Consider the following 13,839-nt stretch of genomic DNA (forward strand, 5'->3'; position numbering starts at 1 on the left):
GCGCCACTCTGGGTCCGATTTGGCGGGCGGCGCCACTCTGGGTCCGATTTGGCGGGCGGCGCCACTCTGGGTCCGATTTCGCGGGCGGCGCCACTCTGGGTCCGATTTGGCGGGCGGCGCCACTCTGGGTCCGATTTGGCGGGCGGCGCCACTCTGGGTCCGATTTGGCGGGCGGCGCCACTCTGGGTCCGATTTGGCGGGCGGCGCCACTCTGGGTCCGATTTGGCGGGCGGCGCCACTCTGGGTCCGATTTGGCGGGCGGCGCCACTCTGGGTCCGATTTGGCGGGCGGCGCCACTCTGGGTCCGATTTGGCGGGCGGCGCCACTCTGGGTCCGATTTGGCGGGCGGCGCCACTCTGGGTCCGATTTGGCGGGCGGAGCCACTCTGGGTCCGATTTGGCGGGCGGCGCCACTCTGGGTCCGATTTGGCGGGCGGCGCCACTCTGGGTCCGATTTGGCGGGCGGCGACACTCTGGGTCCGATTTGGCGGGCGGCGCCACTCTGGGTCCGATTTGGCGGGCGGCGACACTCTGGGTCCGATTTGGCGGGCGGCGCCACTCTGGGTCCGATTTGGCGGGCGGCGCCACTCTGGGTCCGATTTGGCGGGCGGCGCCACTCTGGGTCCGATTTGGCGGGCGGCGCCACTCTGGGTCCGATTTGGCGGGCGGCGCCACTCTGGGTCCGATTTGGCGGGCGGCGCCACTCTGGGTCCGATTTGGCGGGCGGCGCCACTCTGGGTCCGATTTGGCGGGCGGCGCCACTCTGGGTCCGATTTGGCGGGCGGCGCCACTCTGGGTTCCGATTTGGCGGGCGCGGCACTCTGGGTCCGATTTGGCGGGCGGCGCCACTCTGGGTCCGATTTGGCGGGCGGCGCCACTCTGGGTCCGATTTGGCGGGCGGCGCCACTCTGGGTCCGATTTGGCGGGCGGCGCCACTCTGGGTCCGATTTGGCGGGCGGCGCCACTCTGGGTCCGATTTGGCGGGCGGGGTCACTCTGGGACCGATTTGGTGGGCGGGGTCACTCTGGGACCGATTTGGTGGGCGGGGTCACTCTGGGACCGATTTGGCGGGCGGCGCCACTCTGGGTCCGATTTGGCGGGCGGCGCCACTCTGGGTCCGATTTGGCGGGCGGCGCCACTCTGGGTCCAATTTGGCGGGCGGCGCCACTCTGGGTCCGATTTGGCGGGCGGGGTCACTCTGGGACCGATTTGGTGGGCGGGGTCACTCTGGGACCAATTTGGTGGGCGGGGTCACTCTGGGACCGATTTGGTGGGCGGGGTCACTCTGGGACCGATTTGGCGGGCGGCGCCACTCTGGGTCCGATTTGGCGGGCGGGGTCACTCTGGGTCCGATTTGGCGGGCGGCGCCACTCTGGGTCCGATTTGGTGGGCGGGGTCACTCTGGGACCGATTTGGTGGGCCGGGTCACTCTGGGACCAATTTGGTGGGCCGGGTCACTCTGGGTCCGATTTGGTGGGCCGGGTCACTCTGGGTCCGATTTGGTGGCCCGGGTCACTCTGGGTCCGATTTGGTGGCCCGGGTCACTCTGGGTCCGATTTGGTGGCCCGGGTCACTCTGGGTCCGATTTGGTGGCCCGGGTCACTCTGGGTCCGATTTGGTGGCCCGGGTCACTCTGGGTCCGATTTGGTGGGCCGGGTCACTCTGGGTCCGATTTGGTGGGCCGGGTCACTCTGGGTCCGATTTGGTGGGCCGGGTCACTCTGGGTCCGATTTGGTGGGCCGGGTCACTCTGGGTCCGATTTGGTGGGCCGGGTCACTCTGGGTCCGATTTGGTGGGCCGGGTCACTCTGACTGACAGCAGGATAAGGGAATGGCTGATAACAGAGAATAGACTGACAGCAGGACAAGGGAATGGCTGATAACAGAGAGAATAGACTGACAGCAGGACAGGGGAATTGCTGATAACAGAGAGAAATAGACTGACAGCAGGACGGGGAATGGCTGATAACAGAGAGAATAGACTGACAGCAGGACAGGGGAATGGCTGATAACAGAGAGAATAGACTGACAGCAGGACAGGGGAATGGCTGATAACAGAGAGAATAGACTGACAGCAGGACGGGGAATGGCTGATAACAGAGAGAATAGACTGACAGCAGGACAGGGGAATGGCTGATAACAGAGAGAAATAGACTGACAGCAGTACGGGGAATGGCTGATAACAGAGAGAAATAGATGGGTATTTCCTGAAGGAACTACAGATAGTGCTTTGGAATGGTGCCCGGGTTGCCCCAGCAAGACTTTCACACTTGGGTGCCCCTCAGGCGCTGGTTTGGTAGTTGTAGCCACTCTGGGTCCGATTTGGTGGGTGGGGCCCCTCAGGGGCCGATTTGGTGGGCGCTGTATACTGCGGGGCTCTGCGCTGTATACTGCGGGGCTCTGCGCTGTATACTGCGGGGCTCTGCGCTGTATACTGCGGGGCTCTGCGCTGTATACTGCGGGGCTCTGCGCTGTATGCTGCGGGGCTCTGCGCTGTGTACTGCGCGGCTCTGCGCTGTGAACTGCACGGCTCTGCGCTTTATACTGCGCGGCTCTGCGCTGTGTACTGCACGGCTCTGCGCTGTGTACTGCGCGGCTCTGCGCTGTGTACTGCACGGCTCTGCGCTGTGTACTGCACGGCTCTGCGCTTTATACTGCGCGGCTCTGCGCTGTGTACTGCACGGCTCTGCGCTGTGTACTGCGCGGCTATGCGCTGTGTACTGCGCGGCTCTGCGCTTTATACTGCGCGGCTCTGCGCTGTGTAGTGCGCGGCTCTGCGCTGTGTACTGCGCGGCTCTGCACTGTATACTGCGTGGCTGTGCAATATACTACGTGGACATGCATATTCTAGAATACCCGATGAGTTAGAATCGGGCCTCCATCTAATAATCATAAGACTACAGATAGTGGTTTGGAATTGTGCTGTACTGTCACTTTAAGAGCTGATATTATCTGACAAAACTTGTGAGCTGATGTAGAGTTCATAGGCGTTGGCATAGTAACTGTGTCTGACTGCGCATATCAATGAGCTAATCAGCCAGGTGGCAGTTATTTTTAGAAATTGCCTCAGAAACCAGCCCATTATAAACGTATGGGACAATTTCCCTATTGAAACGCATTGAAAGACTTTTTTCAAACACAAATTGCGCAAAAACTACAAATCCGATCGGCACGAAAAATACTTAGCACACCTCTTGGGGACGCTGGCTTCGAAATGACACCTCACTGGAGTCTGTGAGTTTAGCGGTTCGGGCCGCATTACGTGCGGACTGAATAATAAGAATAAGAAGAAGTTTACCACGGTGGAATAACAGTATAGTGCTTTGTTCCAAAGCACTATAACTAGATGGGTATTTCCTGAAGGAACTACAGATAGTGCTTTGGAATGGTGCCCGGGCTGCCCCTGCAAGACTTTCACACTTGGGTGCCCCTCAGGCGGTCCGATTTGGTGGGTTGGGTCAATCTGGGTCTGATTTTGTGGGCGGGGTAAATCTAGGTCCGATTCGGTGGGCGGGGTCACTTTTGGTCCGATTCTGTGGGCGCGGCCACTCTGGGTCCGATTCGGTGGGCGGAGCCACTCTGGGTCCGATTTGGTGGGCGGGGCACCTTAGGGACCAATTTGGTGGGTGGGGTCACTCGGTCCGATTTGGTGGGCTGGGCACCTCAGGGTCTCATTTGGTGGGCTGGGCACCTCAGGGTCCGATTTGGTGGGTGGGGTCACTCTGGGTCCGATTTGGTGGAAGGGGTCACTCTGGGTCTGATTTGGTGGAAGGGGTCACTCTGGGTTCGATTTGGTGGGCGGAGCCACTCTGGGTCCGATTTGGTGGGCGGGGTCACTCTGGGTCCGATTTGGTGGGCGGGGTCACTCTGGGTCCGATTTGGTGAGCCGGGCCCCTCGGGGTCCGATTTGGTGAGCGGGGTAATCTACTATATAATTGTCTAAGGGCACTTCCGTCTTTCTGTCTCACAACACCGCTACGTCATCATCTCATGAGACCGCAATGCACTCTTGGGACCGGAGCGCGCAACAAGCATCGGGTACCGGCCACTCCAGGTGCAACAAGCATCGTGTACCGGCCGCTCTAGGAGGTGCAACAACCATCAGATACCGGCCGCTCCAGGAGGTGAGTATGTAACTTTTTTATTTTAATTCTTTTTTTTTTTTTTAACAGGGATATGCAGTATACTATGTGACTGGACAATATACTACGTGACTGGGCAGTATAACTACGTGGCTCTGCGCTGTATACTGCGTGGCTCTGCGCTGTATACTGCGTGGCTCTGCGCTGTATACTACGCGGCTCTGCGCTGTATACTACGCGGCTCTGCGCTGTATACTGCGCGGCTCTGCGCTTTGTACTGCGCGGCTCTGCGCTATATACTGCGTGGCTCTTCGCTGTATACTACGCGGCTCTGCGCTGTGTACTGCGCGGCTCTGCGCTGTGTACTGCGCGTGTCCGTGCTGTGTACTGCGTGTGTCTGCGCTGTATACTGCGCGGCTCTGCGCTGTGTACTGCGCGGCTCTGCACTGTGTACTGCACGGCTCTGCGCTGTATACTGCGGGGCTCTGCACTGTATACTGCGGGGCTCTGCGCTGTATACTACGCGGCTCTGCGCTGTATACTGCGCGGCTCTGCGCTGTATACTGCGTGGCTCTACGCTGTGTACTGCGCGGCTCTGCGCTGTATACTGCGCGGCTCTGCGCTGTATACTGGGCGGCTCTGCGCTGTGTACTGCGCGGCTCTGCGCTGTATACTGCGCGGCTTTGCGCTGTATACTGCGCGGCTCTGCGCTGTGTACTGCGCGGCTCTGCGCTGTGTACTGCGCGGCTCTGCGCTGTGTACTGCGCGGCTCTGCGCTGTGTACTGCGCGGCTCTGCGCTGTGTACTGCGCGGCTCTGCGCTTTACACTGCGCGGCTCTGCGCTTTATACTGCGCGGCTCTGCGCTGTGTACTGCGCGGCTCTGCGCTGTGCACTGCATGGCTCTGCGCGGTATACTGCGCGGCTCTGCGCGGCTCTGCGCTGCATACTGCGCGGCTCTGCGCTGTGTACTGCGCGGCTCTGCGCTGTGTACTGCGCGGCTCTGCGCTGTGTACTGCGCGGCTCTGCGCTGTGTACTGCGCGGCTCTGCGCTGTGTACTGCGCGGCTCTGCGCTGTGTACTGCGCGGCTCTCCGCTTTATACTGCGCGGCTCTGCGCTGTGTACTGCGCGGCTCTGCGCTGTGTACTGCGCGGCTCTGCGCTTTATACTGCGCGGCTCTGCGCTTTGTACTGCGCGGCTCTGCGCTGTGTACTGCGCGGCTCTGCGCTGTGTACTGCGCGGCTCTGCGCTGTGTACTGCGCGGCTCTGCGCTGTGTACTGCGCGGCTCTGCGCTGTGTACTGCGCGGCTCTGCGCTGTGTACTGCGCGGCTCTGCGCTGTATACTGCGTGGCTCTGCGCTGTGTACTGCGCGGCTCTGCGCTGTGTACTGCGCGGCTCTGCGCTGTGTACTGCGCGGCTCTGCGCTTTATACTGCGCGACTCTGCGCTTTGTACTGCGCGGCTCTGCGCTGTGTACTGCGCGGCTCTGCGCTGTGTACTGCGCGGCTCTGCGCTGTGTACTGCGCGGCTCTGCGCTTTATACTGCGCGACTCTGCGCTTTGTACTGCGCGGCTCTGCGCTGTGTACTGCGCGGCTCTGCGCTGTGTACTGCGCGGCTCTGCGCGGCTCTGCGCTGTGTACTGCGCGGCTCTGCGCTGTATACTGCGCGGCTCTGCTCTGTGTACTGCGCGGCTCTGCGCTGTGTACTGCGTGGCTCTGCGCTTTATACTGCGCGACTCTGCGCTTTGTACTGCGCGGCTCTGCGCTGTGTACTGCGCGGCTCTGCGCTGTGTACTGCGCGGCTCTGCGCTGTGTACTGCGCGGCTCTGCGCTTTATACTGCGCGACTCTGCGCTTTGTACTGCGCGGCTCTGCGCTGTGTACTGCGCGGCTCTGCGCTGTGTACTGCGCGGCTCTGCGCTGTGTACTGCGCGGCTCTGCGCTGTGTACTGCGCGGCTCTGCGCTGTGTACTGCGCGGCTCTGCACTGTATACTGCGTGGCTGTGCAATATACTTCGTGGACATACATATTCAAGAATACCCGATGAGTTAGAATCGGGCCACAGTCTAATAATCATAAGACTACAGATAGTGCTTTGTACTGTCACTTTAAGAGCTGATATTATCTGACAAAACTTGTGACCTGGTGAGCTGATGTAGACTTCATAGGCGTTGGCATAGTAACTGTGTCTGACTGCGCATATCAATGAGCTAATCAGCCAGGTGGCAGTTATTTTTAGAAATTGCCTCAGAAACCAGCCCATTATAAACGTATGGGACAATTTCCCTATTGAAACGCATTGAAAGACTTTTTTCAAACACAAATTGCGCAAAAACTACAAATCCGATCGGCACGAAAAATACTTAGCACACCTCTCAGGAACGCTGGCTTCGAAATGACACCTCACTGGAGTCTGTGAGTTTAGCGGTTCGGGCCGCATTACGTGCGGACTGAATAATAAGAATAAGAAGAAGTTTACCACGGTGGAATAACAGTATAGTGCTTTGTTCCAAAGCACTATAACTAGATGGGTATTTCCTGAAGGAACTACAGATAGTGCTTTGGAATGGTGCCCGGGCTGCCCCTGCAAGACTTTCACACTTGGGTGCCCCTCAGGCGGTCCGATTTGGTGGGTTGGGTCAATCTGGGTCTGATTTTGTGGGCGGGGTAAATCTAGGTCCGATTCGGTGGGCGGGGTCACTTTTGGTCCGATTCTGTGGGCGCGGCCACTCTGGGTCCGATTCGGTGGGCGGAGCCACTCTGGGTCCGATTTGGTGGGCGGGGCACCTTAGGGACCAATTTGGTGGGTGGGGTCACTCGGTCCGATTTGGTGGGCTGGGCACCTCAGGGTCTGATTTGGTGGGCTGGGCACCTCAGGGTCCGATTTGGTGGGTGGGGTCACTGTCATGATCTCCATGGCCAGAGAACTAGCATAAGCCTCTATAGGAACAAGCTCTTGGAAGATGTAACTGTACTGACCATGAACTAAACCTACCGCATCATCTAGAAGTAGCCAGGTAGCATGTCCTACTTTTTATCCCTATATGCCCAGCGCCGGCCGGAGAACTAAATAATGCTAGCAGAGGGAAATATAAGACCTGACTCACCTCTAGAGAAATGCCCACAAGGAGACAGAAGCCCCCCACATATATTGGCGGTGATATGAGATGAAACAACAAACGCAGCAGGAAAATAGTTTTAGCAAATTTGAGGTCCGCTTTCTAGATAGCAGAAGACAGAAAGCATACTTTCATGGTCAGTAGAAAACCCTAACAAAACACATCCAGAAATTACTTTAGGACTCTGGCATTAACTCATAATACCAGAGTGGCAATTCCTGATCAACAAGAGCTTTCCAGACACAGTAACGAAACTGCAGCTGTGAACTGGAACCAAAATACAAAAACAAAACATGGACGAATGTCCAACTTATCTAGTAGATGTCTGGGAGCAGGAACAAGCACAGAGAGGCTTCTGATAACATTGTTGACCGGCAAGCATCTAACAGAGAAGCCAGGTTATATAGCGACACCCAGATCTAATCAGAACAGGTGAACAGGGAAGATGATGTCACAAGTTCAATTCCACCAGTAGCCACCGGGGGAGCCCAGAATCCAAATTCACAACAGTACCCCCCCTCAAGGAGGGGGCACCGAACCCTCACCAGAACCACCAGGGCGATCAGGATGGGCCCTATGAAAGGCACGAACCAGATCAGAGGCATGAACATCAGATGCAGTGACCCAAGAATTATCCTCCTGGCCGTATCCCTTCCACTTGACCAGATACTGGAGTCTCCGTCTGGAAACACGGGAGTCTAGGATTTTTTCCACAACGTACTCCAACTCACCCTCAACCAACACCGGAGCAGGAGGCTCAACGGAAGGCACAACCGGTGCCTCATACCTGCGCAATAACGACCGATGAAAAACGTTATGAATAGAAAAGGATGCAGGGAGGTCCAAACGGAAGGAAACAGGGTTAAGAATCTCCAATATTTTATACGGACCGATGAACCGAGGCTTAAACTTAGGAGATGAGACCCTCATAGGGACAAAACGAGAAGACAACCACACCAAATCTCCAACACAAAGCCGAGGACCAACACGACGGTGACGGTTGGCAAAAAGCTGAGTCTTCTCCTGGGACAACTTTAAATTGTCCATCACCTGCCCCCAGATATAATGCAATCTCTCCACCACCGCATCCACTCCAGGACAATCTGAGGATTCCATCTGACCGGAGGAAAATCGAGGATGGAACCCCGAATTACAGAAAAACGGGGAAACCAAGGTGGCAGAGCTGGCCCGATTATTGAGGGCGAACTCCGCCAATGGCAAAAAAGCAACCCAATCATCCTGGTCAGCAGACACAAAACACCTCAGATATGTCTCCAGGGTCTGATTAGTCCGCTCGGTCTGGCCATTAGTCTGAGGGTGAAAAGCAGACGAAAAAGACAAATCTATGCCCATCCTAGCACAAAATGCCCGCCAAAATCTAGACACAAATTGGGTTCCTCTGTCAGAAACGATATTCTCAGGAATACCATGCAAACGAACAACATTTTGAAAAAACAGGGGCACCAACTCGGAAGAAGAAGGCAATTTGGGCAGGGGAACCAAATGAACCATCTTAGAAAAACGGTCACACACCACCCAGATGACAGACATCTTCTGAGAAACAGGCAGATCTGAAATAAAATCCATCGAGATGTGCGTCCAAGGCCTCTTAGGAATAGGCAAGGGCAACAATAATCCACTAGCCCGAGAACAACAAGGCTTGGCCCGAGCACAAACGTCACAAGACTGCACAAAGCCTCGCACATCTCGTGACAGGGAAGGCCACCAGAAGGATCTTGCCACCAAATCCCTGGTACCAAAAATTCCAGGATGACCTGCCAACGCAGAAGAATGCACCTCAGAGATGACTTTACTGGTCCAATCATCAGGAACAAACAGCCTATCAGGCGGACAACGATCCGGTCTATCCGCCTGAAACTCCTGCAAGGCCCGCCGCAGGTCTGGAGAAACAGCTGACAAGATAACTCCCTCCTTAAGAATACCTGTGGGGTCAGAGTTGCCAGGTGAATCAGGCTCAAAACTCCTAGAAAGGGCATCCGCCTTAACATTCTTAGAACCTGGTAGGTACGATACCACAAAATTAAACCGAGAAAAAAATAATGACCAGCGCGCCTGTCTAGGATTCAGGCGCCTGGCGGTCTCAAGATAAATCAAATTTTTGTGGTCAGTCAATACCACCACCTGATGTCTGGCCCCCTCGAGCCAATGGCGCCACTCCTCAAACGCCCACTTCATGGCCAAAAGCTCCCGATTCCCAACATCATAATTCCGCTCAGCGGGCGAAAATTTACGGGAAAAGAAGGCACAAGGCCTCATCACGGCGCAGTCAGAACTTTTCTGCGACAACACTGCCCCAGCTCCGATCTCAGAAGCGTCGACCTCAACCTGAAAAGGAAGAGTCACATCAGGCTGACGCAACACAGGGGCAGAAGAAAAACGGCGCTTAAGCTCCTGAAAGGCCTCCACAGCATCAGGGGACCAATTAGCAACATCAGCACCCTGTCTAGTCAAATCGGTCAATGGCTTAACGACATCCGAAAAACCAGAAATAAATCGACGATAAAAGTTGGCAAAGCCCAAAAATTTCTGAAGACTTTTAAGAGAAGAGGGCTGCGTCCAATCACAAATAGCTTGAACCTTGACAGGATCCATCTCAATGGAAGAGGGAGAAAAAATATATCCCAAAAAGGAAATTCTCTGAACCCCAAAAACGCACTTAGAACCCTTGACACACAGAGAATTAGACCGCAAAACCTGAAAAACCCTCTTAACTTGCCGGACATGAGAGTCCCAGTCATCCGAAAAAATCAGAATATCATCCAGATGCACTATCATAAATTTATCCAAAAAATCGCGGAAAATATCATGCATAAAGGACTGGAAGACTGAAGGGGCATTAGAAAGACCAAAAGGCATCACCAAATACTCAAAGTGGCCCTCGGGCGTATTAAATGCGGTTTTCCACTCATCCCCCTGCCTGATCCGCACCAAATTATACGCCCCACGGAGATCAATCTTAGAGAACCACTTGGCCCCCTTTATGCGAGCAAACAAATCAGTCAGCAACGGCAATGGGTATTGATATTTAACCGTGATTTTATTCAAAAGCCGATAATCAATACATGGTCTCAAAGAGCCGTCTTTTTTTGACACAAAGAAAAAACCGGCTCCTAAGGGAGATGACGATGGACGAATATGTCCCTTTTCCAAGGACTCCTTTATATATTCTCGCATAGCAGTATGTTCAGGCACAGACAGATTAAATAAACGACCCTTTGGGTATTTACTACCCGGAATTAAATCTATAGCACAATCGCACTCACGGTGCGGAGGTAGTGAACCCAGCTTGGGTTCTTCAAAGACGTCACGATAATCAGACAGGAACTCAGGGATTTCAGAGGGAATAGATGATGAAATGGACACCAAAGGTACGTCCCCATGAGTCCCCTTACATCCCCAGCTCAACACAGACATAGCTCTCCAGTCAAGGACTGGGTTGTGAGACTGCAGCCATGGCAATCCCAGCACCAAATCCTCATGTAGATTATACAGCACTAGAAAACGAATAGTCTCCTGGTGATCCGGATTAATACACATAGTCACTTGTGTCCAGTATTGTGGTTTATTATTAGCCAATGGGGTGGAGTCAATCCCCTTCAGAGGAATAAGAGTTTCCAAAGGCTCTAAATCATACCCACAACGATTGGCAAAGGACCAATCCATAAGACTCAAAGCGGCGCCAGAGTCGATATAGGCGTCAGTAGTAATAGATGACAAAGAGCAAATCAGGGTCACAGACAAAATAAATTTAGACTGTAAAGTGCCAATGGAAACGGATTTATCAAGCTTTTTAGTACGCTTAGAGCACGCTGATATAACATGAGTAGAATCCCCACAATAGAAACACAACCCATTTTTCCGTCTAAAATTCTGCCGCTCGCTTCTGGACAGAATTCTATCACACTGCATGCTTTCTGGCGTCTTCTCAGTGGACACCGCCAGATGGTGCACAGGTTTGCGCTCCCGCAGACGCCTATCGATCTGAATGGCCATTGTCATGGACTCATTCAGACCCGCAGGCACAGGGAACCCCACCATAACATCCTTAATGGCATCAGAGAGACCCTCTCTGAAAGTAGCCGCCAAGGCACACTCATTCCACTGAGTAAGCACAGACCATTTACGGAATCTTTGGCAGTAAATTTCAGCTTCATCTTGCCCCTGCGATAGGGACATCAAAGTTTTTTCTGCCTGAAGTTCCAAATGAGGTTCCTCATACAGCAAGCCCAAGGCCAAAAAAAACGCATCCACATTGCGCAACGCAGGATCCCCTGGTGCCAATGCAAAAGCCCAGTCTTGAGGGTCGCCGCGGAGCAAGGAAATCACAATCCCAACCTGCTGTGCAGAGTCTCCAGCAGAACGAGATTTCAGGGACAAAAATAGCTTACAATTATTTCTAAAATTCTGAAAGCTAGATCTATTCCCTGAGAAGAATTCCGGCAAAGGAATTCTCGGCTCAGATACCGGAGCATGAATAATAAAATCTTGCAAATTTTGTACTTTCGTGGTGAGATTATTCAAACCTGCAGTTACACTCTGAAGATCCATTATTAACAGGTGAACACAAAGCCATTCAAAGATTATAAGGAGAGAGAAAAAAAAAGAAAGACTGCAGCATAGACAGACTGGCAAGTGATCCAATTAAGAGCACAAAGGAAAAAAAAAAAAAAAAAACTCTCAGCAGACTTCTTATTTCTCTCCTTTCTCAGCCAAGGATTTTAACCCTTTAGTGGCCGGTCAAACTGTCATGATCTCCATGGCCAGAGAACTAGCATAAGCCTCTATAGGAACAAGCTCTTGGAAGATGTAACTGTACTGACCATGAACTAAACCTACCGCATCATCTAGAAGTAGCCAGGTAGCATGTCCTACTTTTTATCCCTATATGCCCAGCGCCGGCCGGAGAACTAAATAATGCTAGCAGAGGGAAATATAAGACCTGACTCACCTCTAGAGAAATGCCCACAAGGAGACAGAAGCCCCCCACATATATTGGCGGTGATATGAGATGAAACAACAAACGCAGCAGGAAAATAGTTTTAGCAAATTTGAGGTCCGCTTTCTAGATAGCAGAAGACAGAAAGCATACTTTCATGGTCAGTAGAAAACCCTAACAAAACACATCCAGAAATTACTTTAGGACTCTGGCATTAACTCATAATACCAGAGTGGCAATTCCTGATCAACAAGAGCTTTCCAGACACAGTAACGAAACTGCAGCTGTGAACTGGAACCAAAATACAAAAACAAAACATGGACGAATGTCCAACTTATCTAGTAGATGTCTGGGAGCAGGAACAAGCACAGAGAGGCTTCTGATAACATTGTTGACCGGCAAGCATCTAACAGAGAAGCCAGGTTATATAGCGACACCCAGATCTAATCAGAACAGGTGAACAGGGAAGATGATGTCACAAGTTCAATTCCACCAGTAGCCACCGGGGGAGCCCAGAATCCAAATTCACAACAGGTCACTCTGGGTCCGATTTGGTGGGCGGGGTCACTCTGGGCCCGATTTGGTGGAAGGGGTCACTCTGGGTCCGATTTGGTGGAAGGGGTCACTCTGGGTCTGATTTGGTGGAAGGGGTCACTCTGGGTCCGATTTGGTGGGCGGAGCCACTCTGGGTCCGATTTGGTGGGCGGGGTCACTCTGGGTCTGATTTAGGGGGCGGGGTCACTCTGGGTCCGATTTGGTGGGCCGGGCCCCTCGGGGTCCGATTTGGTGGGCCGGGCCTCTCGGGTTCCGAATTGGTGAGCGGGGTAATCTACTATCTAATTATCTAAGGGCACTTCCGTCTTTCTGTCTCACAACACCGCTACGTCATCATCTCGTGAGACCGCAATGCACTCTTGGGACCGGAGCGCGCAACAAGCATCGGGTACCGGCCACTCCAGGTGCAACAAGCATCGTGTACCGGCCGCTCTAGGAGGTGCAACAACCATCAGATACCGGCCGCTCCAGGAGGTGAGTATGTAACTTTTTTATTTTAATTCTTTTTTTTTTTTAACAGGGATATGCAGTATACTATGTGACTGGACAATATACTACGTGACTGGGCAGTATAACTACGTGGCTCTGCGCTGTATACTGCGTGGCTCTGTGCTGTATACTGCGTGGCTCTGCGCTGTATACTACGCGGCTCTGCGCTGTATACTACGCGGCTCTGCGCTGTATACTGCGTGGCTCTGCGCTGTGTACTGCGCGGCTCTGCGCTGTGTACTGCACGGCTCTGCGCTGTGTACTGCGCGGCTCTGCACTGTGTACTGCGCGTTCTGCGCTGTATACTGCGCGGCTCTGCGCTGTATACTGCGCAGCTCTGCGCAGCTCTGCGCTTTGTACTGCGCGGCTCTGCGCTATATACTGCGTGGCTCTTCGCTGTATACTACGCGGCTCTGCGCTGTGTACTGCGCGGCTCTGCGCTGTGTACTGCGCGGCTCTGCGCTATGTACTGCACGGCTCTGCGCTTTATACTGCGCGGCTCTGCGCTGTGTACTGCGCGGCTCTGCGCTTTATACTGCGCGGCTCTGCGCTGTGTACTGCACGGCTCTGCGCTGTGTACTGCGCGGCTCTGCGCTATGTACTGCACGGCTCTGCGCTTTATACTGCGCGGCTCTGCGCT

This window comes from Ranitomeya variabilis, chromosome 2 (assembly GCF_051348905.1).
Source record: "Ranitomeya variabilis isolate aRanVar5 chromosome 2, aRanVar5.hap1, whole genome shotgun sequence".
In the NCBI taxonomy this organism is placed as follows: Eukaryota; Metazoa; Chordata; class Amphibia; order Anura; family Dendrobatidae; genus Ranitomeya; species Ranitomeya variabilis.